We start from the raw sequence: 26522 nt of genomic DNA, 5'->3' as shown, positions 1-26522 counted from the left end.
TGAACATCTCATATAAATGGGATTATATAATATGTGGTCTTTTGTGTCTGGTTTCTTTCACTTAGCATAGTATTTTCAAGGTTCATACATGTTATAGCATGTGTCAGTATTTCATTTCTTTGTATGGGTGAATAATATTCCATTGTATGGATATATAACACTTTGTTTATCCATTCATCAGTTGATGGACATTTTGGGTTGTTTCTACTTTTTGGGTCATAGAGTAACTCTAATGTTTAGCCTTTTGAGGTACTACCATACTGTTTTCTAAAGCACAGGCTTTTTACATTGGTTGTACCGTTTTACGTTTCCACCAGCAGAGTATGAGGGTTTCAGTTTTCTCCACTCCCTGGCCAACACTTACTTATTGTCCATCATTTTTATGATAGACATCCTAATGAGTATAGCCACTTTGGAAAACAGTGTGGCAGTTCCTCAAAATGTTAAGCTCAGTGTCCTGATCCCTACTCCCTGATGATTGCTGTAGCTTTCCTTTTTTTCTCTATTTTTTTTTTTTTGGCCCCATCCCATTCCACGCCTCTGTTGTATTTTCTTTCTCCTCTCCTCTCCTCCTTTCCTTTCCTCTTGTCTCCTCCTCCCCTCCCCTTCCCTCCATTGCCCTCCCCTTCTCTCCTACCCTTCTGAGACAGGGTCTCATTCTGTTGCTCAGGCTGCTGTGCAGTGGTGTGATCATAGCTCACTGCAGCTATGATCAATCTCCTGGGCTCAAGTGATCCTCCCGCCTCAGCCTCCCACATATCTGGGACCACAGGCATGTGCCACCACGTCCAGCTAATTTTTGTTTTAGGGAGATGGGGTCTCCCTATGTTGCTGGGGCTGGTCTTGAAGTTCTGGGCTCAAGTGATCCTCCTGCCTCAGCCTTCCAAAGTGCTGGAATTATGGGCATGAGCCACTGTAACCAGACTTCTGCTGAGTTAAAAAAAAAAATTGGCTGGGCATAGTGGCTCATGCCTGTAATCCCAGCACTTTGGGAGGCCAAGGCAGGTGGATTACCTGAGTTCAGGAGTTCGAGACCAGCCTGGCCAACATGGTGAAACCCTGTCTCTACTAAAAGTACAAAAATTAACTGGGCTTGGTGGCATACATTTGTAATCCCAGCTACTTGGTAGGCTGAGGCAGAAGAATTGCTTGAGCCTGGAAGACAGGTTGCATTGAGCTGAGATCTTGCCAGTGCACTCCAGCCTGGCCAACAGAGTGAGACTCTAACTCAAAAAAATAAAATAAGTCTGAGTGCAGTGGCTCATGCCTATAATCCTAGCACTTTGGGAGGCCGAGGCAGGCAGATCACGAGGTCAAGAGATTGAGACAGTCCTGGCCAACATGGTGAAACCCTGTCTCTACTAAAAATACAAAAATTAGCTGGGCATGGTGGTGTGTGCCTATAGTCCCAGCTACTCGGGAGGCTGAGGCAGGAGAATCACTTGAACCCTGTATAAAGATGCGGCGGCCAGCCGAGATCACACCACTGCACTCCAGCCTGGGCGACAGAGAGACTCGATCTCAAAAGAAATAAATTAATTTAATGTAATTTAAAAATAAATTTTTTAAAAAAAATTTCTAAGCCTGGCTTCCTAGGTGTCATATCTGGGTCAGAATAACTTAGTGGTCAGCCAGTAATTTGCTAAAGGTTGTCCTTAAACACCTTGGGCCAGTATGTCTTCTGCTCTTTACTGACAAAGTTGTGTGTGGATTGGGAAACACATTCAAAATTTGAAGAGTTTACAAGTCTTCCATGACTTTTACTTCCTGATAGGCCTTCTCATGTCCTTCTGTGTCTGTGCAATGCCTCACATTCAGCCAAGGAAATGTAAATAACTGGGCCCCTCTCTGGTACCTTGAACTTCATTCAGTGCAGCCTTGCACATGCACACCAGCCTTTTAGACAACCAGGGCCTTGAAAGTGTTTATCAAGCCCCACTATTACTGTCCTGTTTTCTGGAAATCTCTGTAAACTTCTGGTAGATGTGCTATTCTGTTACTTGCTTCAACCAATATTATAACCTCAGGTAACTGCGATGTTGGTTTCCCTCGATTGTATGAAATTGAGTTTGCTATTGTTTTAAACACCTATGGGCATAGGACGTTTTTGGTGTTCATTCTTTGTGAAGTAATTCCCCTCCAGCATCTAAATTGTTATTTTTTATGGCTTGCCTTGACTTTTCTTGTAAAATCAGCTGGAAGGGACCTGTTGGGGGAGGGAGAGATGGAAGCAGCCTTGGGCTAATAGCCCTGTAGTCTCCCACTGGTCTTAGCCAAAGGTTCCACAGGTTTTCTTAAATTCTTCTTAATTTGTTTAATTTTTGCCTATTTCCAGAGTCCTGAAATTATTGTTTTTGACAATTTTTACAGTTTTATCATTGTTTTAAGGAAGAGGGGATTTGCTGAGTTCCTCTGCCATTCCAGAAGTCCTACCTAATTTATGTTTTAAAAGATCATTCTTAAGTGTTATTACCACAAAAAAGTATGTTACATAATGCACATGTTACTTATTAGCTCAATTTAGCCATTCCACAATATATATGTGTTTCAAAACATCATATTGTACACAATAAATATATATACCTCTTATTCACCAACTTTAAAAAAAGAACATTCTGTTGGCAGTGGAGAATGGATTGGATGGAAGGGAAGCTGGTGGTCAGGAGTATATAATTTTACTCAGCAGTACTTTGTAATTTGTAAGCAGGAATGGAGAATATAAACAGTTGGGTTGATTTGTGGGTGAGAATTGACATAGGTATGGTGGAAAATCAAGGGGATAGGAGAATAGAGAGTGCTGGTTACTGTTATTGAAGTCCCACTGTCCATGGACTCTTAAGTAAACAAGGAAGTGCAGTCCAAAAGTATGGGATGGCAATGGACTTTGGGGACTCAGGAGGAAAGGGTGGGAAAGGGGTGAGGGATAAAAGACTGCAAGTATGGTGCAGTGTATACTGCTCTGGTGAGGTGTGCACCAAAATCTCCAAAATCACCTCTAAAGAACTTACTCATGCAACCAAACACCACCTGTTCCCCCAAAACCTGTGGAAATAAAAAAAATTTTAAAGATAAAATAAAGGAATTCCAGCCCCCCAAAACCCAAAAAACCCCAAAAGTGCACAATGGCTTTGGAAAATAGCTAAGAGGGTCAATGAATTAAAGGCCTTGAGGAAGTTGAAGGGTAAATTCAGGGAGTATAAGGTTTAGGAGAGTGGACCCTCTGTGTTCGGTTTTGGAAGTAGAGCCATTCCAGGTGTCACTACAGAAACGAATAATTGATACCTGGCAGGGGAGATACCATGATCACAAAGGTGGTTTTCTCAGGGTGAGGCCCATTCATTGCATTCTGGGTGTGTTGGCTCTTCCTATTTCCCCAAATACAGCAAACTTGACTGTGTAATTTGTGGTAGTGGGAGACTGCATTTGTGCTTTCCCCTGAAAAAAAAAAATGGATGATTCAAATGGAATTGAGATGCAGAAATTAGAATAGGGTATGTCAAGGATCTATGAGGTTTGGGTGTTAGATCATCAAGGGGGATAATGAAGGCTTTCAGGATGAGAAGAGAAAAGGAAAACAGTTGGTACTGAAGTCCTCAGTGAATGTTGGGGGGAGAGTTGGAGATTGAAATTTAACATTGAGAGGGTCATAAAACTGAGTATTATGAACTTTCAAGAAAGAGGCTATTGAGGTAAGATGGCAAAATAATACCTTGGGGATCCAGTGAAGAAGATACAAGAAGATGATAACCTGATCTTGACTTATGGAAAGATATGAGCAAAGGAAAATGAACAGCCTCAGCTGGGTTTGGATGTGTGCACCTGTAATTTCAGCTACTTGGGAGGCTGAGGTGGGAAGACCACTCAAGCCCTAGGACTTCGAGGCCAGCCTGGGCAATATAGAGCAGGACCACTGTCTGGAAAGAAGGCAGGAAGAAAGGAAGGAAGGAAGGAAGGAAAGAAGGAAGGAAAGAAGGAAGGAAGGAAGGAAGGAAGGAAGGAAGAGAGAGAGAGAAAGAAAGAGGCCAGGTGCGGTGACTAACACCTGTAACCCTAGCACTTTGGGAGGCCGAAGCAGGTGGATCATGAGATCAGGAGTTCAAGACCAGCCTGGCCAAGATGGTCAAACCCCATCTCTCCTTAAAAATTAGCCGGGTGTGTTGGCACACGCCTGTAGTCCCAGCTACTCAGGAGGCTGAGTCACGAGAATCGCTTGAACCCGGGAGGCGGAGGTTGTCGTGAGTTGAGTTTGCACCATTGCGTTCCAGCCTGGGCAACAGAGTGAGACTCCATCTCAAAAAAAACAAAAACAAAACAAAACAATAAAACCCAAAAAACAAAAGGAAGGAAGGAAGGAAGAAAAGAATGAAAAAGAAAGAGAGAGAGAGAAAAAGAAAGAACAGCCTCCCTCAAATGAAGAGCTTTGCCAGGGAGGAAACAGCAGCACAGTTCATGGTTTGGGATGACCAGAGTTCAGGTAAGGAGAGAAAATAGAAGTTGAATGGATAGGCATGACCCAAAAGCTGGAAGGCTTTAGGGAATGGTGGCTAGTTTTGGCTCAAGCATAGGGTGCAATTAGTTGTATAAGAAAAAGATAATATTGGGAACTACGTGATTAGTTGAAATCCAGAACATAACTAGAGTCATTATTGTTAAAAATAGTACTTGCTAGACAGTAAACTAATAAAGCTGGAAACTTTTAAAAATTGTTTTGTTTAGATCTTAGTGAAATTTGGGAACTGATATTGGTAACCGCTGGGAAGTAATTTGACAGCTTTGGAATACTGTGACTATGACAAATGTGAAATTGGAATGTTCGATAAGTTATGAGTGCCACTACTGCAATTAAAGTTGACTATATATCATAATTTTGGTAAGAATGAAGTTTAGTATAAAATAGATTTTTTTCTTGGGCTGTGTCCAGTATATTGTGATGAATTTTGATATATTTGTAGTTAGAAAATTGGAGCTTAAAAAAATGTACTGATGCTGGGCATGGTGGTGTGCACCTGTAGTCCCAGGTACTCAGGAAACTGAGGCAGTAGGATAGCTTGAGCCCAGGAAGTCAAGGCTACAGTGAGCTATGACTGTACCACTGCACTCCAGACTGGGTGACAGAGTGAGAACCCATCTCTAAAAACATGTATGGACTTTTTGGAATGACTTTTTTATATTCTTTTCCAGGACCATTTGGAACCCATAATATATAGAGGACTACTTAGGATCTGCTTAAGTATGAGGGTTCCATCTTAATTACCCTAGCTATATTTGATATAATTTTATCTCTGTATAAATAAGATACATAGCTAGAAGCATAGAAGAGAAAATGTAAAGCAAAAATGAGACTGAATCAGAGATGTAGAGCTCCAGCTTTGAAACCCTAAGAAGATTAATTGCCATGATGATAATCAGGCACATATTGAGTTCTGACTACCATTTGTTACAGGATAAAAGAACATTGGAATAATTGGATACTGAGGTGCATAATTGCTGGCAATGGAGTGGAGGAGAGGAGTTGATTAGCTGGAAAAGAGCCTTATAGCTGTTTCTATACTAGTACTGTGTATTTGATATTGGTTGACAACAGCAGAAAAATTATTTATCACCATGCTAGGGACTTATTAAATTGATTTCTACTCTGAAATACTATGGAAGAATTTAATGGTTACTCTTAGAGATGTATTTATTTATTTTTCATTCTAGCAGCCATCAGAAAAAATAAATCACAAAAAATCTATTGCTTGTACAGTCCTCTGTTATTTGTGACCTGTGATATTGAGCTCTTGGTCTGTCAGAATTCCAGTCTATGAGGCAATCTGTGTCATTCTGGTTTAGCCAGGTGAGTGAGTAGTCCCCCGGCTCTGTAGAAAAGAACAAGAAAGAAAAGAGCAAAAAAGGGGAGTATGGAAAAATATAGATATGAATCTTAGACCCTAGAGGACAAGTTAAGACCTCGATCACAAGCAACAAAACAGAGGAGGCCCCAGGGGCTGTGGACACAGTAGAGTGGTAGTCATGAATTATACAAACTGAGAGAACTAAAAGAACTAAACCTGTGTGGGGATCTGGCTTAAGTTCAAGAATGAAGAATAATAAACTATAATTAAAATATCTATGAAGGCAAGGTTAAATAGAGAGGAAGTATGCTTTCAAGTTAAAATGAATATAAGGCCAGGCACGGTGACTCATGCCTCTAATCCTAGCGCTTTGAGAGGCCAAGGCGAGAGGATTGCTTGAGGTCAGAAGTTCGAGACCAGCCTGGACAACATAATGAGACCCTGTAACTAAAAAAAAAATTTTAATTTTCTGAAAATGATGTTGCACTCCTGTAGTCCCAGCTACTTGGCAGGCTGAGGCTGAAGGATTGCTTGAGCCCAGGAGTTTCATGTTGCAGTGAGCTATGATGGCACCACTGTACTCTAGCCGGGGCAACAGAGTGAAACCCTGTCTCAAAGAAAAAGACCCAAAAAACTAAAAATGGATAGAAGTTTAATTATAGGCCGGGCATGGTGGCTTGTGCCTATAATCCCAGCAATTTGGGAGCTGAGGTGGGAGGATCACTTGAGCCTAGGAGTTTGAGATCAGCCTGGGCAACATAGTGAGACTTTGTCTCTGCAATAAATAAATAAAATAAAATAAAAAGAAATTTAATTATGATGAATTATCCTTGTCTAATGAAATATTGGCTATGTAGAGATGACAATCATATTTTAAAGATTTCTTGGCCATCTACACTGCCACCATCATGCTAGCCTCTTGGGTCTTCACAAGGCCAGGTGATGCTCCGGAATGGGAGAAAGCCAGTGTGGGAGCAGGTTGGATCCAGCTTCATTGAACATCATTACCGGTTATTTCATAATGATAGAACCCAATTAGGCGCAATTTACATTGATGTGTTATGCCTTGTGTGGGAAGGACAACAGTTCCCAGGGAAAGCTGCCATTGCAGAGAAGTTGTCTAACCTTCTGTTCCAGAAAATCCAGCATAGCATTATGGTGCAGGACCATCAAGCATTCACCAGATAGCTACATCATCAGCATGGCTGTGGGCCAGCTTAAGGTGGATGAAGACCTCATCATGGTGTTCCACCTGATGTTCCTATTAAAGAACATCAACGATGCTTGGGTTTGCACCAATGACGTGTTCAGGCTTGTCCTACACAACTTTGGCCGACCTCCTCTCCGTCAGGTGCTCACGATGTTTCAATGCCTCATGTTACAATAAAACCACAAAAATTTTCTTAACGACAAAAAAGATTTAATATTTAGTAGTTGAAAGAATGAATCCTGGCTCTCCTATTTACTAACTGCCTGATCATGGAAATATTACTTACCTTCTCCAAACTTCAGTTTCTTCATCTATCAGGTGAATTGATACTTATTGTAAGAATTAAAATAAAAAAAAAAAGCACACAACACGATGCCTGGCACATACTTAGAGCTCAATAAATAGTCACAATTAGTAGGCAGTGGAAAACAGGGTTAATGAGATGGAAATTGAATCATGTAATGGATTATTCTTCACAGATGCAGTTATTTCTTGTCGGAGCAGCTTACAGAAGTTTAAAGATCAGAGCCTCTTGGATATCAGGCTATAATGAATGTAAATTAGGCTCATTTGAAGAAAGGTAGTTCCCGTTGTTTCTTGAGTTTGTAAGAAATTAGGTCTTCTATACATTTTTTCTGATAATTAATTTTAGATGTCAACTCAACTGGACTAAGGAACACCTAGAATCCTGGTAAAGCATCATTTTGGAGTGTGTCTGTGAGGGTGTTTCCAGAAGAGATGATTGTGTGAGTCTGAGTGGACTAGGTAGGGAAGATTTGCCCTCAGTGTGGCCAGGCATCATCCAATCTGCTAGGGACCTGTAGAGAACAAAAAATGAGGAAAAGGTGAATGTATTGATTTATCTGCTGGAGCTGGGATACATTTGTCTCCTGCTTTGGACAACAGAACTCTGGTCTCCCTGGTCTTTGGACTCCAGAACTTATCCCAGTACTCCCTGCCTAACCTTCAGTTCTCAGGTCCCTGGTCTCAGACTGAGAGTTACATTCCATTGGCCTCCCTGGTTCTGAGGCCTTCAGACTTGGACTGAACCATGATATTAGCATCCCAGGCTCTCTAGCTTTCAGATGGCCTGTTGTGGAATTTCTCAGCTTCTATAATGATGTGTACCAATTCCCCTAATAGATTCCCTCTCATCTATCTATCTATATGTATTGTATTGGTTCTGTCTCTCTGGAGAACATTAATACACTCTCCTTCCAGAATAGTACTTTTTCTTGTTGCCCAGGCTGGAGTGCAATCTCGGCTTACCACAATCTCTGCCTCCCAGATTCAAGCAATTCTCCTGGCTCAGCCGCCCCAGTAGCTGGGATTATAGGCATGTGCCACCATGCCCAGCTAATTTTGCATTTTTAGTAGAGACAGGGTTTTTTCCATGTTGGTCAGGCTGGTCTCAAACTCCTGAGCTCAGGTAATCCACGCCGAGCTAATTTTGTATTTTTAGTAGAGACAGGTTTCTCCGTGTTGGTCAGGCTGGTCTTGAACTCCCAACCTCAGGTGATCTGCCCCCCTCGGCCTCCCAAAGTGCTGGGATTACAGGCATGAGCCACTGCGCCTGGCCAACATTAGCATTATTAGTTAGCATTTACCATTAGTATTTTTAATGTTTTTACTTAACTCAAATCTTGAATTCTTTGGAAAATGTAAAACAATGAACAGGTTAGGTAGACAGGCCATGCTAGTTGAAAACAGAGAAGACGGTAAAGTATGAAAGATAGGTGGGCATGGTGGCATGCACCTGTAGTCCCAGTTACTAAGGAGGCTGAGGTGGGAGGATCACTTGAGACCCGTAGTTTGAGGCCAGCCTGGGCAGCATAGTGAGACCCCATCTCTAAGAAAAAAGTTTCCTCCTTAATCAGTTCAGATTACCTTTTGGATATAAGTCATTAGGTCATTTGTCTGGGTAGAGTAAAGCAAGCTTCCTGGAGTTGAAGTGTCACAGGGAGACTACAGAGGAGGTACTAAAGAGGCTCTTCAGACGGCTTGTTAAAGTTAAGGAGGAGGAGTTAGGCCTCTCAGTCTACATAGCAAGGAAAGGAATGGACTGGTTTTTATGGAGCGAGTTTTGTGAGGCCTAAAAAAGGAGCCATAGGGGATAAAGTTTAAAGACACAGGAATTTTTGTTGTTGTTTTACATTGTTTGAAGAGTTTCTCATTAAAAAAGTTCTTTTAAATATACTTTGTTTTTTAGAGAAGTTTTAGATTCACAGCAAAATTGAGCAGAAAGTACAGAGAGTTCCATATACTTCCTGTCCACACATGCACAATCTCTTTTACTGTCAACATCCCACGCCAGATTGGCGTATTTGTCACAATCAATGAACCATCATTTACCACCCAAGGTCTGTAGTTTACATTAGAGTTCACTCTTGGTATTATACCTTCTATGGGTTTGAACAAATGTTTAGTGACATGGATCTACCATTACAGTATCATACAGATTTCATTTACATGAAATGTCCAGAATAAACACATTCACAAAGACAGAAAGCACATTGGTGGTTGCCAGGAGCTTGGGAGAAAGTAGGACAATTTGCATGTATTTTTTTTTTCTGAAACAGAGTCTTGCTCTATCACCCAGGCTGGAGTACAGTGGTGTGATCATGGCTCACTGCAGCCTTGAACTCCTGGGCTCAATGAATCTTCCCATCTCAGCCTCCCAAGTTGCTGGGACTACAGGCATGCACCACCACGCTTGGCTAATTTTTGTAATTTTTGTTTTATTTTTATTTAATTTGTATTTTAAGTTCAGGGTACATGTGCAGATTTGTTATGTAAACAAGTTTGTGTCATGGGGTTTGTTGTACAGACAACAAAGGTATTAAACCTAGTACCCATTAGTTATTTTTCCTGATCCTCTCTCCTCCTGCCCTCCAATAGGCTTCAGTATGTGTTGTTCCCCTCTATGAGTCATGTGTTCTCATCATTCAGCTCCCACTTATAAGTGAGAACATGCAGTATTTGGTTTTCCGTTCCTGCATCAGTTTGCTAAGGATAATGGTATACAGCTCCATCCATGTTCCTGCAAAGGACATGATCTTGTTCTTTTTTGTGGCTGTATAGCATTCCATGGTATATATGTACCACATTTTCTTTATCCAGTCTACTATTGACAGGTATTTAGGTTGATTCCATGTCTTTGCTATTGTGACTTGTGTCACAATGAACATATGTGTGCACATGTCTTTATAACAGAACGGTTTATATTCCTTTGGGTATATACCCAATAATGAGATTGCTGGGTCAAATGGTATTTCTGTTTTTAGGTCTTTGAGGAATTGCCACGTTATCTTCCACAATGATTGAACTAATTTACACCAGCAGTATATAAGTGTTCCTTTCTCTCCACAACCTTGCCAGCATCTGTTATTTTTTTGACTTTTTTTTTTTTTGACTGAGTCTCGCTGGAGTGCAGTGGCACGACCTCAGCTCGCTGCAACTTCTGCCTCCTGGGTTCAAGTGATTGCCCTGCCTCAGCCTCCCGAGTAGCTGGGACTACAGATGCGTGCCACTGCACCCAGCTAATTTTTGTATTTTTAGTAGAGACAGGGTTTCACCATGTTGGCCAGGATGATCCGCCCACCTGCCTCAGCCTCCCAAAGTGCTGGGATTACAGGCATGAGCTACCATGCCCGGCTTTTTATCTTTTTAATAATAGCCTGTTGTGAGATGGTATCTCATTGCGGTTTTCATTTGCATTTCTCTAACGATCAGTGATGTTGAGTTTTTTCATATTTTTCTTGGCCATATGTATGTTTTCTTTTGAAATGTGTCTGTTTATGACCTTTGTGGGGTTTTACCATTTTGGTCATCAACCCAAATCCCACCTCCTCAGTATGCTTTTTCAAAAAAAACAAGTATTGTAACTTTGAAAGTACAATGTATCTCAAACTATGGATAGCTCCCAAAGTACCTAGCATAGCCCTGGGCATAAAGAACTCAAATAAGTGCTTTCCCAAACTGATGCATATATAAATTAACAAGAACAAAATTCAGATTATTTAATGAACATAATCTCAATCTCCTTCACTGGATCCTCATTCTCTGCTCACCTCTTAAATACTATTGTAAAAATGGGGCTTATATTAATACCTACCTCATGTAAGGTTGTTGTGAGAATTGAACACGTACATATAAAGCATTTAGCATAGTGTCTGCCACATAGTAGGTGTTCAGTGAATGTTAGAAATTTTTATATCACTGTCACTGCTCCCCAAACTTTTGTTATTGCCTGTAGTCTCATTCTTGGTTAATGGTCTTGCCACTGACCTAGGCTCCTAAACCTATTTCAATACCATTTAATGGCTTAAATCCCTTCTTAACTCCTCTCACACTACCCATATTCACTTAGTCACCAAAGGCCTATTGATCCTTCTTTAAAAATACCTCTCTGGGCAGGGCGCAGTGGCTCATGCCTGTAATCCCAGCACTTTGGGAGGCTGAGGTGGGTGGATCACCTGAGGTCAGGAGTTCAAGACCACCCTGGCCAACATGACGACACCCTGACTCTACCAAAAATACAAAAATTAGCCGAGCGTGGTGGCATGTGCCTGTAATCCCAGCTACTTGGGAGGCGGAGGCAGGAGAATCACTGAAACCCAGGAGGCAGAGGTTGCAGTGAGCCGAGATCACACCACTGCACTCCAGCCTGGGCGACAGACCAAGACTCCATCTCAAAAACAAAAACAAAACCAACAAACAAAAAACCTCTCTGACTCTATCACCTACCTATCCAACTTTACCTTCTATCCAATTCTTTATTCTATACCTATAGTTCAATTATACCAGTCTATTTTCAGTTATAAGAGTGGGCCATGCTGTTTCACCACAGCATACCTGGGTACTTTAAATTTTTCTTTCTGAAATATCCTTCCTAATCTTGTGCGTTTAGTAAATATTTATTAGTTCCCTGTTTCCATTTAATTACCTTCTCTGCTTCACAGGGCAGGTAAGGTCTCAAATCTCACTCTCCATTGTTACTCTTTATCACATTTTATGTTTGTTTTCCCTACTACTAGATTGCTCTTATTTGTTAAGAGCAAAAGCCATGTCTTATTCATATATTTATTCTCAATGTGTTGCATAGTATCTAAAACATAGTGTGTTGGGGGGAGATGGTTATTTAATAACTAAACAAACCTCCTTTCTGGCCTTATTTCCTACTATCCTATGGTTCTATGGATATACATAACACTTTCTAGACTCTCTCCTTTGCTGCTGCCAATCTCTGTGCCTACAATATTTTCCACTAACTCATCTCAACCTACTGAAAACATATTTCCCATGGGGCAGGTTATTCTCATCTCCGGTTGCTACCTTTTCTGATCACCATCGCTAAAAATGATCTCTTTCTTATCCTGGTCTCTATTACATGGTGAGATCTTAGGATCAACAAGATCCAAAGATCAGTAAGGTTTTAGGATTGATAAGATCTAAATCTCAATAAGATGTACACTCTGCTCTCAAGAACTCACTGTCTACCATGGGGGTCGTTAAGCTAGGACAGTGGTTCTTGAAGCCTAGTGAATAAAATAATTACCTGGTGGGATTGTTCAAGATATTTGAGGCCCACCCTCAAAAGATCCTAATTTAGTAACTCGGGTTGCTTTATAAGCAAGCATTCCTAGTGATTCTAATGCAGGTGAATGGTCTGTGCGTGTCCTTTGGGAAGCTCATGAACCTCATGGACAATTGTGTAAATATATACGTATATGTGTGTTTTTCTAGACAGAGTCCACAGTTTACATTACATCATCTATGACCTCTAAAAAAGTTTAAAAGTCACAGATCAAATGGGAAATAGATATGTTAACTAACAGGTTACAAAACAATTCTGCTAAGTGATAGAAGAGAAATCTGAAGAGAAAGTGCTGTGGGAATATAGATCAGAAAGCAAGTAAGTGTCCCAGGGAAAGCTAAGAAAAGCTTCATGTGAGGATAACATTTTATTTTATTTTTTAAATTTATTATTTATTTAATTTTGTTTTTAGAGACAGGATCTCACTCTGTTGCCCAAGCTGGAGTACATTGGGACAATCATAGTTCACTGCAGCCTCAAAGTCCTGGGCTTAAGAGGTCCTCTACCTCAGCCTCCCAAATAGCTGCAACTACAGGTGTGCACCACCACCACACCGAGCTAATTTTCTCTTTCAGAGATGACGGTCTCACAACCTTGCCAAGCTGGTCTTAAACTCCTGGCCTCAAGTGAGCCTCCTGCCTCAGCCTCCTGGGTAGCTGAGATTACAGGTATGTTATCAAACTCAGCTGAGGTAAACATTTTAGCAGGATTTTCTAAAGTGAGTATAAATTTGCCAACTGGAGTAGAATACTGGTAATTCTAGGCACAGGGAACAGGATATGTAAAGACACAGAGATACAAAAAATAAGTTTACTTTCAATATGTCTGGAATATTTGTGAAAGAAGGTACATGTGAATAATGAGACTAAAGATACAGGATCTTGTAGGCCAAGTTAAATAGTTGTTTTGTTTTGTTTTTCAGAGACAGGCTGGAGTGCAGTGGCGCAATCATAGCTCAACTCCTAGGCTCAAGTGATCCTCCGTCTCCGCTTCCCAAGGTGCTAAATCTAGAGGTGTGTAGTATTTACTTATTTATTTATTTAGTAGAGATAGGGTCTCATTTTGTCACCCAGGCTGGTCTCGAACCCCTGGCCTCAACTAATCCTCCTGCTTCAGCTTCCCAAAGTGCTGGGATTTCAAGCATGAGCCACCACACCTGGCCAGTTAAAGAGTTTTACTCTGTAAATAACAGAGAAACAACAGAGTGGTCTTTTAATTAAGGTAAAAGTCACCATTTTAACCACCTTATAGTTTTAATTAATTAATTTTTTTTAGAGACAGGGTCTTGTTCTGTTGCCAAGACTGGAGTACAGTGGCATAATCATAGCTCACTGCAGCCTCACACTCCTGGACTCAAGTTGTCTTACTGCCTCAGCCTCTCAAGTTGCTGGGATCACAAACCCAAGCCACTGTGCCTGGCTCAGTTTTGTATTTTTTTTTTTAAATTTTTTAATTTTTTGTTTATATTTTCTTTTCTTTTTTTTATTTTTATTTTTTTTTTAACCAAAAACTCCTGAAGATATACCAAGTAAAGTTTTGTATTTTTAGTAGAGATGGAGTTTCACCATGTTGGCCAGGCTGGCCTCAAACTCCTGACCTCAAGTGATCCACCTGCCTCGGCCTCCCAAAGTGCTCAGAGTACAGGCGTGAGCCACTGTGCCTGGCCAGGAGATCTATTGTACATCACGATGACTATAGTGGCTGCCAGGGATTGGGAGGAGAGGGATGAACAGGTGGAGCACAGAGGATTTTTAGGGCAGTGAAACTATTCTATATGATACTGTAATGGTAGATCCATGTCACTAAACATTTGTTCAAACCCATAGAAGGTATAATACCAAGAGTGAACTCTAATGTAAACTACAGACCTTGGGTGGTAAATGATGGTTCATTGATTGTGACAAATACGCCAATCTGGCGTGGGATGTTGACAGTAAAAGAGATTGTGCATGTGTGGACAGGAAGTATATGGAACTCTCTGTACTTTCTGCTCAATTTTGCTGTGAATCTAAAACTTCTCTAAAAAACAAAGTATATTTAAAAGAACTTTTTTAATGAGAAACTCTTCAAACAATGTAAAACAACAACAAAAATTCCTGTGTCTTTAAACTTTATCCCCTATGGCTCCTTTTTTAGGCCTCACAAAACTCGCTCCATAAAAACCAGTCCATTCCTTTCCTTGCTATGTAGACTGAGAGGCCTAACTCCTCCTCCTTAACTTTAACAAGCCGTCTGAAGAGCCTCTTTAGTACCTCCTCTGTAGTCTCCCTGTGACACTTCAACTCCAGGAAGCTTGCTTTACTCTACCCAGATAAATGACCTAATGACTTATATCCAAAAGGTAATCTGAACTGATTAAGGAGGAAACTTTTTTCTTAGAGATGGGGTCTCACTATGCTGCCCAGGCTGGCCTCAAACTACGGGTCTCAAGTGATCCTCCCACCTCAGCCTCCTTAGTAACTGGGACTACAGGTGCATGCCACCATGCCCACCTATCTTTCATACTTTACCGTCTTCTCTGTTTTCAACTAGCATGGCCTGTCTACCTAACCTGTTCATTGTTTTACATTTTCCAAAGAATTCAAGATTTGAGTTAAGTAAAAACATTAAAAATACTAATGGTAAATGCTAACTAAGAATGCTGGCCGGGTGCTCTCGCACCTGGGTGACGAAATAATTTGTATAACAAACCCCTGAGTCACAAAGTTACCTGTATAACAAACCTGTACATCTACCTCAAACCTAAAATAAAAGTTACAATATTTAAAAAAGATTTCTTTTTTTACTTTAAGTTCTGGGATACATGTGCAGAATGTGCAGGTTTGTTAGATAGGTATACATGTGCTATGGTGGTTTGCTGCACCTATGAACCCATCATCTAGGTTTTAAGACCCTTATGCATTGGGTATTTGTCTTAATGCTCTCCCTCTTCTTGGCCCCCAGCTGCTGACGGGGCCCGGTATGTGATGTTCCCCTCCCTGTGTCCATGTGTTCTCACTGTTCAACTCCCACTTATGAGTGAGAACATGCAGTGTTTAGTTTTTTGTTCCTGTGTTAGTTTGCTGAGAATGATGGTTTCCAGCTTCATCCATGTCCCTGCCAAAGGACATGAACTCATTCTTAAAAAAAGAAATTTTGTTCATACATTTAAACAATATTACTTGCAAAGCTATTTATTAACAATGTGAAATAGTAAAGTTATTATGTAAGTAGTATGGCAATATAAATGAAAACAAACCCTAAAACACAATTTTTAAAAACTACCAGCATTTACTGCTCATAGTTGAACGAATAATGGAATGACACTGTATTAGTCCGTTCTCATGCTGCTAATAAAGACGTACCTGAGACTAGGTAATTTATAAAGGAAAGAAGTTTAATGGACTTACGACCATGGTGGAGGGGGAAGCAAATACGTCCTTCTTCACATGGTGGCAGCAAGGAGAAGTGCAGAGTGAAGGTGGGAAAAAGCCCCTATAAAACTATCAGATCTCATGAGAACTCGCCCACCATCATGAGAACAGGATGTGAGAAACCACCCTCATGATTCAATTATCTCCACCTTGTCTCTCCCAGGACACATGGAGATTATGGGAACTACAATTCAAGGTGAGATTTGGATGGGGACACAGCCAAACCATATCACACGTAGTCAGAAGAAGAAAAAGCAAGGCAACAAACAAAAGGCTATTTACTGCCAGAGAGAGGTTTCAAAATTCATATAGTAAACATTTATTGAGCATTTACAATGTGCTAAATGCACTGAGATACTAAGGTTACTAGGTCTTTCTTTCCTTCTTTTTCTTTTTTCTTCCTTCCTTCCTTCCTTCCTTTCTCATTCTTTCTTTCTTTGAGACCAATCTCACTCTTATTGCCCAGGCTGGAGTGCAGGGGCACCATCCTAGCTCACTGCAGACTCAAACTCCTAGGATCAAGCAGTCCTCCCACCTCAGCCTCCTGAGCAGCTGGGACTACAGGCACACGCCACCACACCTGCCTGCAAAATTTTATTTCTATCACCGTGTATCTTACACCTTGTGGGGGATGATATTGTGTAAACAGAAATATTACATTCTAATGTGGTAACTGCCATTGCAGAGTGGTGAACAGAGTGCTATGGGAACACAGAGAACAGAGCAATCAACTATGTATAATACACATTGCCTGTAGCATAGTGGTTAAAATTTCAAGCTCTGAAGACCTACATTTAAATCCCACCATTTAGTAGATGGCAATGTTATTTAACCCCTTTAAATGTCAGCTTTTTCATCTGTAAAACGATAATAGTAGTTATCTCACAGAATTGATTGAGGATTAAAATAAGCTAATGAACATAAATTACTTAGCAAAAGTCCTTGGTAAATAATAGCTAGTCTTTCCTAAGAAGACACATACTAAAGGATGAGTAGGACATTGTCAGGTGAGGAAGAAAGTAAATGACATTCTAAAAGGACAAGATACAATGTGTGAAGGCATGGTGACATAGGGCATGGTGTGTTTGTGGAATGGTGAGAAGCTTAGCATGCTGAGTTTGGGGGTGGAACTGGGCATAAGGCTAACAAGTTGGACTGAATCCTGACATGCTAGACCAAGGAGTTGTGTTTTATCCTATAGGCACTGAAGAGTCAAAACAGTGAGTTTTGTTTTGTAAAGATAATTTTTAAAGTAGTATGGAAGTTGAACAGGTATAGAATGGGGAGAGATTGGTGGCAGGACTGCTTAGCAGGTGTAATAGTCCAAGCTGGACATTATGACAGTCTGAACCAAGATTGAGGCAGTGCAGGGGAAAGGCTAGGCTTGACAGAATGACATTTATGAGTTAAAATCAATAGGACTGTATGCTGATTGATTAGAGGTGCAGTGTTAGGGAGAAGGGATAGTTAAGGCAAAAGCAAAAGCTTCTAGCTTAGAAACATGGCCTGCGATTGTGAATGGGAATGTAATTCAAGAATTTAATAAATTGTGGCAGTAGAGAAGATAAATCTGATTTTAGATTAGTGGAGCTTAGGGTACCTTTTTCTAACCTGTAGGTAAAAATGCTTAATTGTAATTTGTAAATACAAGTCTGAGTAAGAGTTTGAGGCTATTATTAAAAAATTTGCAATCTATCATTGTATAGATGATAGTTGAAGCTCTGTAAGTAGATCAACTTTGTTCTAGGTGATATAAGAAGATAAGAGACTAGGACATAATCCTAGGGAATCTCAATGTACAAGTGTTGAACAGAAGAGGGAAGTCTGACAGGGAAAGGTAAGAAAAAAAATGAGACAGTAGTGTCATTTCTTACCATTTCACTCCTTCCCAGAGGCCAAGAAGAAGAACTTCTGGGAAATAAGAGCAACCATTAGCCTTAGGCTGTGTAAATACGGGCCAGTAAGTTCAGCAACTAGACAGCTTTCCTTTAAAGTTTCTTGGAGTCATGGCAGAAGGCAGCCTGCAGCAAATTGAACAAATGGAGAAAGGACAGTGGTTGTAGATTAATTCAGAAATCTGGCTATGAAGGGAAGGAGGTAGAAAGGATGGCGGTTTGTAATGAGATAGGGGAGAAATGGTGTTTTAGAATGGAGAAACGTTAAGCACGTCTATAGGTAGATAAGAAAATGTGGAAAATAGAAGAGAAAAGGAATATTTGAGAAACAATCTTCCTGATAGATTCTTTTGGTGACCACCACTTGTAAGTTGATTTAGGATGTTCAGAGTGTGGAACAAAGCCAAGGAAGAATCGAGAGGGAGTGAGACACAAAAGAACAAAGCTTGGAGTCCTGTTCATTACTTCCTTTTATGTTCTAGAGAACGCTTATCATAGAGAACAATCAGTCTTTCTCTGGTTCTCCATTTACTCTGTTACTTTGCCCTAGAAGATATTATTCATTTCTCTGACTGAAACAGATGGTAGAAAATGCAACTCAGCTTACTTACTATTAAAACGAACCATCTTTGTGGACTTTTATTGTTTGGAATTTTCTTATAATCGTTATATATATTTTAGAAATTTTAGAAAATACAGATTAAAAAGAAAACTGGTACCCTTACTCCCCAGGGATAATCAATATTAACATTTTGATATGTATTCTTTGAGTCTTTTTCCCCCATGTGTAATAGCTATGCAAATAGCCAACCCCCACTGAAGCACTTCCACAAGGCTTCTGTCAGTTTCCAAATGGTCCCAAGGCTTCTATAGTACTTACGTAACAAACCACACAGTGGATTGATTACTGTTAATGTCATGTCCTCTGGGAATTGCCAAGGAGGCTCACACTTTCAATTTCTGTACATCCCAGATTTGAAAACATATCCCTAACTGTCTTAAGGATTCTAATATTTTTCTTTCTTGCTACTCAACATGAGTGTCTAATAATTCTTACTGGGAATTGATTAGTGAGTAGGTATTGTCATGTAAAATGATTAATGCTGTATAAGTATGTAGGAGACTAAGAATTCAGAAAAAGAATTACTCATTGAAATTTTAATAATAACTGTCATTTAAGAGATGAGATTAACTATCTGTAGAAGTGGTTTACAACAGTGTTGCTATTAAAAACATAGGAAATAATCAAGTTAATCAAAGTGCAACTTTAGAACTGGGTGGTAACTTAAAAAAGCATTTCTGCCCTCCCTCAGCTCCAGGCATCTCAGCACACACAGAGAGAGAGACTCTGTTTGTTTGGGAAAAAGTAAAGGCAGAGAAAAAGAGTCTCTGTCTGGTAATCCAGAGAATTCTTCCGGATCTGATCCAAGACCACCAAGGCAGCACCTCAATGAGGCTGCAAGAGCCACAGAGTTACTGAGCTTGGGGTGCCCCCTAATGTAGATATGACTACAGTGACCAAAAACTTAGATCACAACACTCAAGTCCCTTCAAATACCTGGAAAGTTTCCCAAGTAGGATGAGTATGAACAAGCCCAGACTACAAAGACTACAATAAACACCTAACTTTTCAATGCTTAGACACTGACGAACATGCACAAGCATGAAGACCATTCAGGAAAACATGATCTTCTCAAACGAACTAAATAAGGCACCAAGGACCAAACCTGGAGAGACAGAGATATGTGACCTTTCGGACAGAGAATTCGAAATAGTTGTTTTGAAGAAACTCAAGAAAATTCAAGATAACACAGATAAGGAATTCAGAATCCTATCAGGTAAATTTAACAAAGAGAATAAAGTAATTAAAAAGAATCAAGCAGAAATTCTGGTGTTAAAAAATGTAATTCCCATACTGAAGAGTGATTCAGAGTTTCTTAATTGCAGAATTGATCAAGCAGAAGAAAGGATTAATGAGCTTGAAGACAGGCCATTTGAAAATACATGGCCAGACATGGCAGCTCATGTCTGTAATTCCAGCACTTTGGGGGGCCAAAACAGGAGGATCACTTGAGCCCAGGAGTTTAAGACCAGCCTGGGCAACATAACAAGGCATCATTACTATAAAAATTTTTTTAAAAAATTAGCTGGGCATAGTGGCATATATGTCTATTGTTCTAGCTACTCAGGAAGCTGAGGCAGGAGGATCACTTGATTCTAGGAGTTCAAGGCTGCAATGAGCTATGATTGTGCCACTGCACTACAGCCTGGGTGACAGAGCAAGCAAGACTTTATCTCAAAAAAACAAAACAAAACAAAACAAAACACAAAAACCCCACAGTCAGAGGAGACCAAAGAAAAAATAATAAAGAAGAATGAAGCATACTTACAAGATACAGAAAATAGCCTCAAAAGGGGAGGTCTAAGTGTTATTAGCCATGAAGAGAAGGGAGAGAAAGATGGGGTAGAAAGTTTATTTAAAGGGATAATAACAGAGAACTTCCCAAACCTAGAGAAAGTTATTAATATTTGAATACAAGAGAGTTATAGAACAGCAAGTAGATTGAACTGATATAAGACTACCTCAAGACATTTAATAATAAAACTTCCAAAGGTAAAGAATAAAGAAAGGATCCTGGCTGGGTACAGTGGTTCATGCCTATAATCCCAGCACTTTGGGAGACCAAGGCAGGTGAATCACTTGAAGCCAGGAGTTTGAGACCAGCCTGGCCAACATGGTGAAACCCCATCTCTCAAAAAATAGTAATAATAATAATAATAAAATAAAAAAATTTGCCAAGCATGGTGGCCTGCCCCTGTAGTCCCAGCTATTCAGGAGGCTGAGACCTGCGAATCGCTAGGACCTGGGAGGCAGAGGTTGCAGTGAGCTGAGATTGTGTGGCTGCACTCCAGTCTGGGTAACAGAGGGAGATTGTCTCAAAATAATAATAATAATAAAATAAAAATAAAAGCTCCCAAAACAGCAAGAGAAAAGAAAAAAATGCAATATATTGGAGCTCCAATATATCCAGCAGCAGAATTTTCAGTGGAAACCTTATAGGTGAGGAGAGAGTGGCATGACATATTTGAAGTGCTGAAGAAAAAAATTTTTTACCCTAAAATAGTATATCTGGCAAAAATATCCTTCAAACATGAAGGAGAAATAAAGATTTTTTTTTCCAGACAAACAAAAGCTGAGGGATTTCATCAACACCAGACTTGTCCTACAAGAAATGCTAAAAGGAGTTATTCAGTCTGAAAGAAAAGGATACTAATGAGAAATAAGAAATAAACTGAAGGTTTAATACAAAACTCATAGGTAACAGTAAGTACACAGGAAAACACAAAATATTGTAACATAATTGTAATGTATAAACTACTCATATCGTGAGTAGAAAGGCTAAAAGATGAACTAATCAAAAATAATAACTATGACAACTTTTCAAGACATAGACAGTACAGTAAACTATAAATACAAATAACAAAAAGTTACAAGGCTGGAGGATGAGGTTAAAGTGTAGAGTTTTTATTAGTTTTCTCTTTGCTTGTTTGTTAGTTACCTTGCTTGTTCATGCAATCAATGTTAAGTTGTCATCAGTTTAATAATAACATTGAATGTAAATGGACTCAACTCTCCAATCAAGCTACACAGAGTGGCTGAATGGATTAAAAAAAAAAAAAGCAAGACCCAATGATCTGTTGTCTACAAGAAACACACTTCACTATATATACACACATAGACTGAAAAATAAAGGGATGAAAAAAGATATTTCATGCCAGTGGAAATCAAAAAGGAGGAGTAACTATACTTCTGTCAGACAAAATAGATTTCAAGACAAAGAGACAAAGAAAGTCATTATATAATGATAAAGGGCTCAATTCAGCAAGAGGATATAACAATTTTAAATATATATGTACCCAACACCAGAGCACCCTGATATATAAAGGAAATATTATTAGAGCTAAAGAAAGAGACAGAACCCAATACAATAATAGCTGTAGACTTCAACACCCCACTTTCAGCATTGGACAGATCATCCAGACAGAAAACATTGGACTTAATCTGTACTATAGACCAAATTGACCTAAAAGATATTTACAGAACATTTCATCCAATGGCTGCAGAATACACATCTTCTCATTAGCACATGAATCATCTTCATGGATAGAATATATGTTAGGCCACAAAACAAGTCTTAAAACATTCAAAACAATTAAAATTATTTCAAGTGCCTTCTCTGACCACAATGGAATAAAACTAGAAATAAATAATAAGAGGAATTTTGGAAATTATACAAGCACATGGAAATTAAACAACATGCACCTAAATGACAAGTAAGCCAATAAAAAGAAATCGAGAAGAAAACTGAAAATTTCCTTGAAACAAATGATAATGGAAGCACAACACACCCAAACCTATGGGACACAGTGAAAGCAGTACCAAGAGGGAAGTTTACAGCTATAAGCACCTACCTCAAAAAAGTATTAGGTTGGTGCAAAAGTAATTGCAGTTTTTGCCATTGAAAGTAATGGCAAAAAGTAATGATTTTTGCTTTCAATGGCAAAAACTGTGATTACTTTTGCACCAACCCAGAAAAAACTTCAACCTAGTTCCAGTTGAAGAGATCAACAACCTAAACTAACTTCTCTAGTTCTTTAAAGTGCATCATTAGGTTATTTGAAGAATAGAACCTAGTAATGCATGTTAAAGAACTAGAAAAGCAAGAAGAGACCAAATCTAAAATTAGTATAAGAAAATAAGTGGTAATGATCAGAGCAGAAATAAATGAAGTGGAAACAAATAAAACAATACATAAGATTGATTAAATAAAAAGTTGTGTTTTTCTGGAAAAGGTAAACAAGATTGACAAACCTTTAGCTGGACTAAGAACAGAAGAGAGATTATCCAAATAAATAAAATCACAGATGAAAAGGGAGGCTTTACAACTGATACTGCAGAAATTCAAAGGATCATCAGAGGCCACGATGAGCAACCATATGCCAATAAGTTAGAAAACCTAGAAGAAATGAATAAACTCCTAGACATATACATCCTCCCAAGATTGAACCATGAAGAAATAAAAAACCTGGACACACCAATAACAAGTAATGAGATCGAAGCTATAACAAAAAGTCTCCCAGCAAAGATAACTCTGGGGCCCAATGACTTCACTGCTGAATTTTACCAAACATTTAAAGAAGAACTAATACCAATTCTATTCAAACTATTTTGAATAATCCAGGGGGAGGGAATACTTTCAATTCATTCTACAAGGCCGGTATTACCCTGATACCAAAACCAGACAAAGACACATTAGAAAAAGAAAGCTACAGGCCAGTATCTCTGATGAAGAGTAATGTAAAATTCTCAAGAAGGTCAGCGTGGTGGCTCATGCCTGTAATCCTAGCACTTTGGAAGGCTGAGGTGGGTGGATAACATGAGGCTAGGAGTTTGAGAGCAGGCTGGCCAACATGGCAAAACTCCATCTCTACTAAAAATACAAAAATTAGCTGGGAGTGGTGGTAAACATCTGTAATCCCAGCTACTCAGGAGGTTGAGGCATGAGAATCGCTTGAATCTGGGAGGCAGAGTTTGCAGTTAGTTGAGATCTCGGCACTGCACTCCAGCCTGGGCAACAGGGAGAGACTTTATCTCAAAAAAAAAAAAAATCCTCAAGAAAATACTAACAAATCAGTCAGATGCAATGGCTCACGCCTGTCAATCACAGTGCTTTGGGAGGCCAATGTGGGAGGGTTACTTGAAGCCAGGAGTTTGAGACCAGACTGGGCAACATAGTGAGATCTTGTCTCTACTAAAAAAAATAGACAAAAAATACTAACAAATTTAATTCAGCAACACATTAAAAAGATCATTCATCATGGCCAAGTGGGATTTATCTCTGGATACAAGGATGGTTCAATGTATGCAAATCAATCAAGGAGATATGCCATACCAATAGAACGAAAGACAGAAACCATATGATCATTTCAACTGATGCTGAGAAAGCATTCAATAAAATTCAGCATCCCTTCATGATAAAAATCCTCAAGAAACTGGATATAGAAGAAACATACCTCAACACAACACAAGCCATATATGACAGACCACAGCTAATACCATACTGAATGAGGAAAACCTCAAAGTCTTTTCTCTAAGATCTGGAACACAACAAGGATGCCCACTGTAAACACTGAATAGCACAGTACTGGAAGTCCTAACTAGAGCAATCAGACAAGAAAAAGAAATAAAAGGTATCCAACTTTGAAAAGAAGTCAAATTATCCTTGTTTCCAAATGATATGATCTTATATTTGGGAAAACCTAAAGACTTCACCGAAAAACTATTAGAACTTATAACAAATTCAGTAAAGTTGCAGAATATAAAATCAACCTACAAAAATCAGTAGCATTTCTACATGCCAGCAGTGAACAATCTGAAAAAGAACTCAAGAAAGTAATCCCATTTACAATAGCTACACATAAAATTAAATACCTAGTAATTAACTTATACAAGGAAGTGAAAGATCTCCACAATAAAAACTACAAAACATTTGTGAAATAAATTTAACAGAATACAAAATATACAAAGATATTCTATGTTCATGGACTAAAAGAATCAATATTTTTAAAGTGGCCATCCTACTGAAAGCAATCTGCAGATTCAATGCAATCCCTATCAAAATACCAATGACATTCTTCACAGAAATAGAAAAAAAAATCCCAAAATTTATGTGGAACCAAAAAAAACCCTGAATAGCCAAAGCCATCCTAAGCAAAAAGCCCCCAGAAAATGGGAGGAAGCACATTACCTGACTTCAAATTATACTACAGGCCAGGCACGGTGGCTCACGCCTGTAATCCCAGCACTTTGAGAGGCTGAGACAGGAGGATCACCTGAGGTCAGGAGTTCAAGACCAGCCTGGCCAACATGATGAAACCTTGTCTCTACTAAAAATACAAAAATTAGCTGGGTGTGGTGGCAGGCACCTGTAATCCCAGCTACTGGGCAGTCTGAGGCAGGACAATCACTTGAACCCACGAGGTGGAGGTTGCAGTGAGCTGATATTGTGCAGCTGCACTCCAGCCTGGGCAACAGAAGGCGACTTCATCTCAAAAAAAGAAAGAAAAAGAAAAAAATTATACTACAGAGCTATAGTAATCAAAACAGCATGGTACTGGCATAAAAACAGACATAGACCAATGTAACAGAATAGAGAACCTAGAAACAAATCCATACAACTATAGTGAACTAATCTTCAACAAAGGTGTCAAGGACATACAAAGGGGAAAGGACAGTCTCTTCAATAAATACTGTTGGGAAAACTGGCTCTTCATATGCAGAAGAATGAACTAGACCCCTTTCTCTTGCCATATACAAAAACCAAATCAAAATGGATTAAAGACATTAATCTAAGACCTCAAACTGTGAAACTACTAGAAGAAAATATTGGGGATTGATTTGGTTTGGCCCCACCCAAATCTCATCTTGAATTGTAGCTCCAATAATTCCCATGTGTTGTGGGAGGGACCCAGCGGGAGATAATTCAATTGTAGGGGTGGTTTCCCCCATACTGTTCTCGTGGCAGTGAATAAGTCTCACAGGATCTGATGGTTTTATAAGTGAAAACCCCTTTCACTTGGTTCTCACTCTCTCTTGTCTGCCACCATGTAAGACATGTCTTTCACCTTCTGCCATGATTGTGAGGCCTCCCCAGCCACATGGAACTGTGAGTCCATTAAAACTCTTTTTTTTTTTTTTTTTAAATAAATTACCCAGTCTCCAGTATGTTTTATCAGCAGTGTGAAAAGCAACTAATACAGGAATACTCTCCAGGACATTGGACTGGGAAAAGATATCTTGAGGAATACTCCACAAGCACAGTCAATCAAAGCAAAAATGGACTAATGGGATCACATCAAGTAAAAAGCTTCTGCACATCAAAGGAAACAACAAAGTGAAGTGAGAACCCACGGAATGAGAGAAAATATCTGTAAGCTATCTGTCTGACAAGGAATTAATAATCAGAATATATAAGAAGCTCAAACAATTCTGTAGAAAAAAATCTAATGATATGATTTAAAATGGGCAAAAGATCTGAATAGACATTTCTCAAGACATATAAATGGCAAACACGTATGTGGAAAGGTGTTCAACTTCATTAACCATCAGAGAAGTACAAATCAAAACTACAATGAGATATCATCTCACCCCAGTTAAAATGGCTTTTATCTGAAAGACAGACAACAATAAATGCTAGCAAGGATTTCGAGAGAAAGGAACCTTTGTACACTTTTGGTGGGAATGTCAATTAGTACAACCACTATAGAGAACAGTTTGGATGTTTCTCAAAAAACTAAAAATAGAGCTACCATATGATCCAACAATCCGACTGCTGGGTATATACGCCAAAGAAAGGAAATCAGTATACCGAAGAGCTACCTGCACTCCCATGTCTGTTGCATCTTTATTAACAATAGCCAAGATTTGGAAGCAACCTAAGTGTCCATCAACAGATGAGTGGATAAAGAAAATGCTACATATACACAATGGAATACTGTTCAGCCGTAAAAAAG

The 26522-nt window shown here is 39.4% G+C and overlaps 1 long non-coding RNA gene, 1 other non-coding gene and 1 pseudogene across 2 annotated transcripts; all 3 read left to right on the top strand.

The window, feature by feature from the left end:
• The first annotated feature begins 1203 nt into the window (after window positions 1-1203).
• On the top strand, window positions 1204-26329 carry LOC116535077. Its single transcript, XR_004262029.1, has 4 exons — window positions 1204-1215; window positions 4561-4566; window positions 8899-8904; window positions 26095-26329. It is a non-coding gene; the product is annotated as an uncharacterized LOC116535077 (long non-coding RNA).
• Window positions 3275-3438, top strand: LOC116535105. Its single transcript, XR_004262043.1, has one exon. It is a non-coding gene; the product is annotated as a U1 spliceosomal RNA (small nuclear RNA).
• LOC116535076 lies at window positions 6759-7302 on the top strand (annotated as a pseudogene).
• Window positions 26330-26522: the final 193 nt, after the last annotated feature.

The sequence above is a fragment of the Sapajus apella genome, unplaced genomic scaffold (assembly GCF_009761245.1).
Source record: "Sapajus apella isolate SASKATOON/1434 unplaced genomic scaffold, GSC_monkey_1.0 scaffold91, whole genome shotgun sequence".
NCBI classification, from domain to species: Eukaryota; Metazoa; Chordata; class Mammalia; order Primates; family Cebidae; genus Sapajus; species Sapajus apella.
This window is presented reverse-complemented; position numbering and strand designations above follow the sequence as displayed.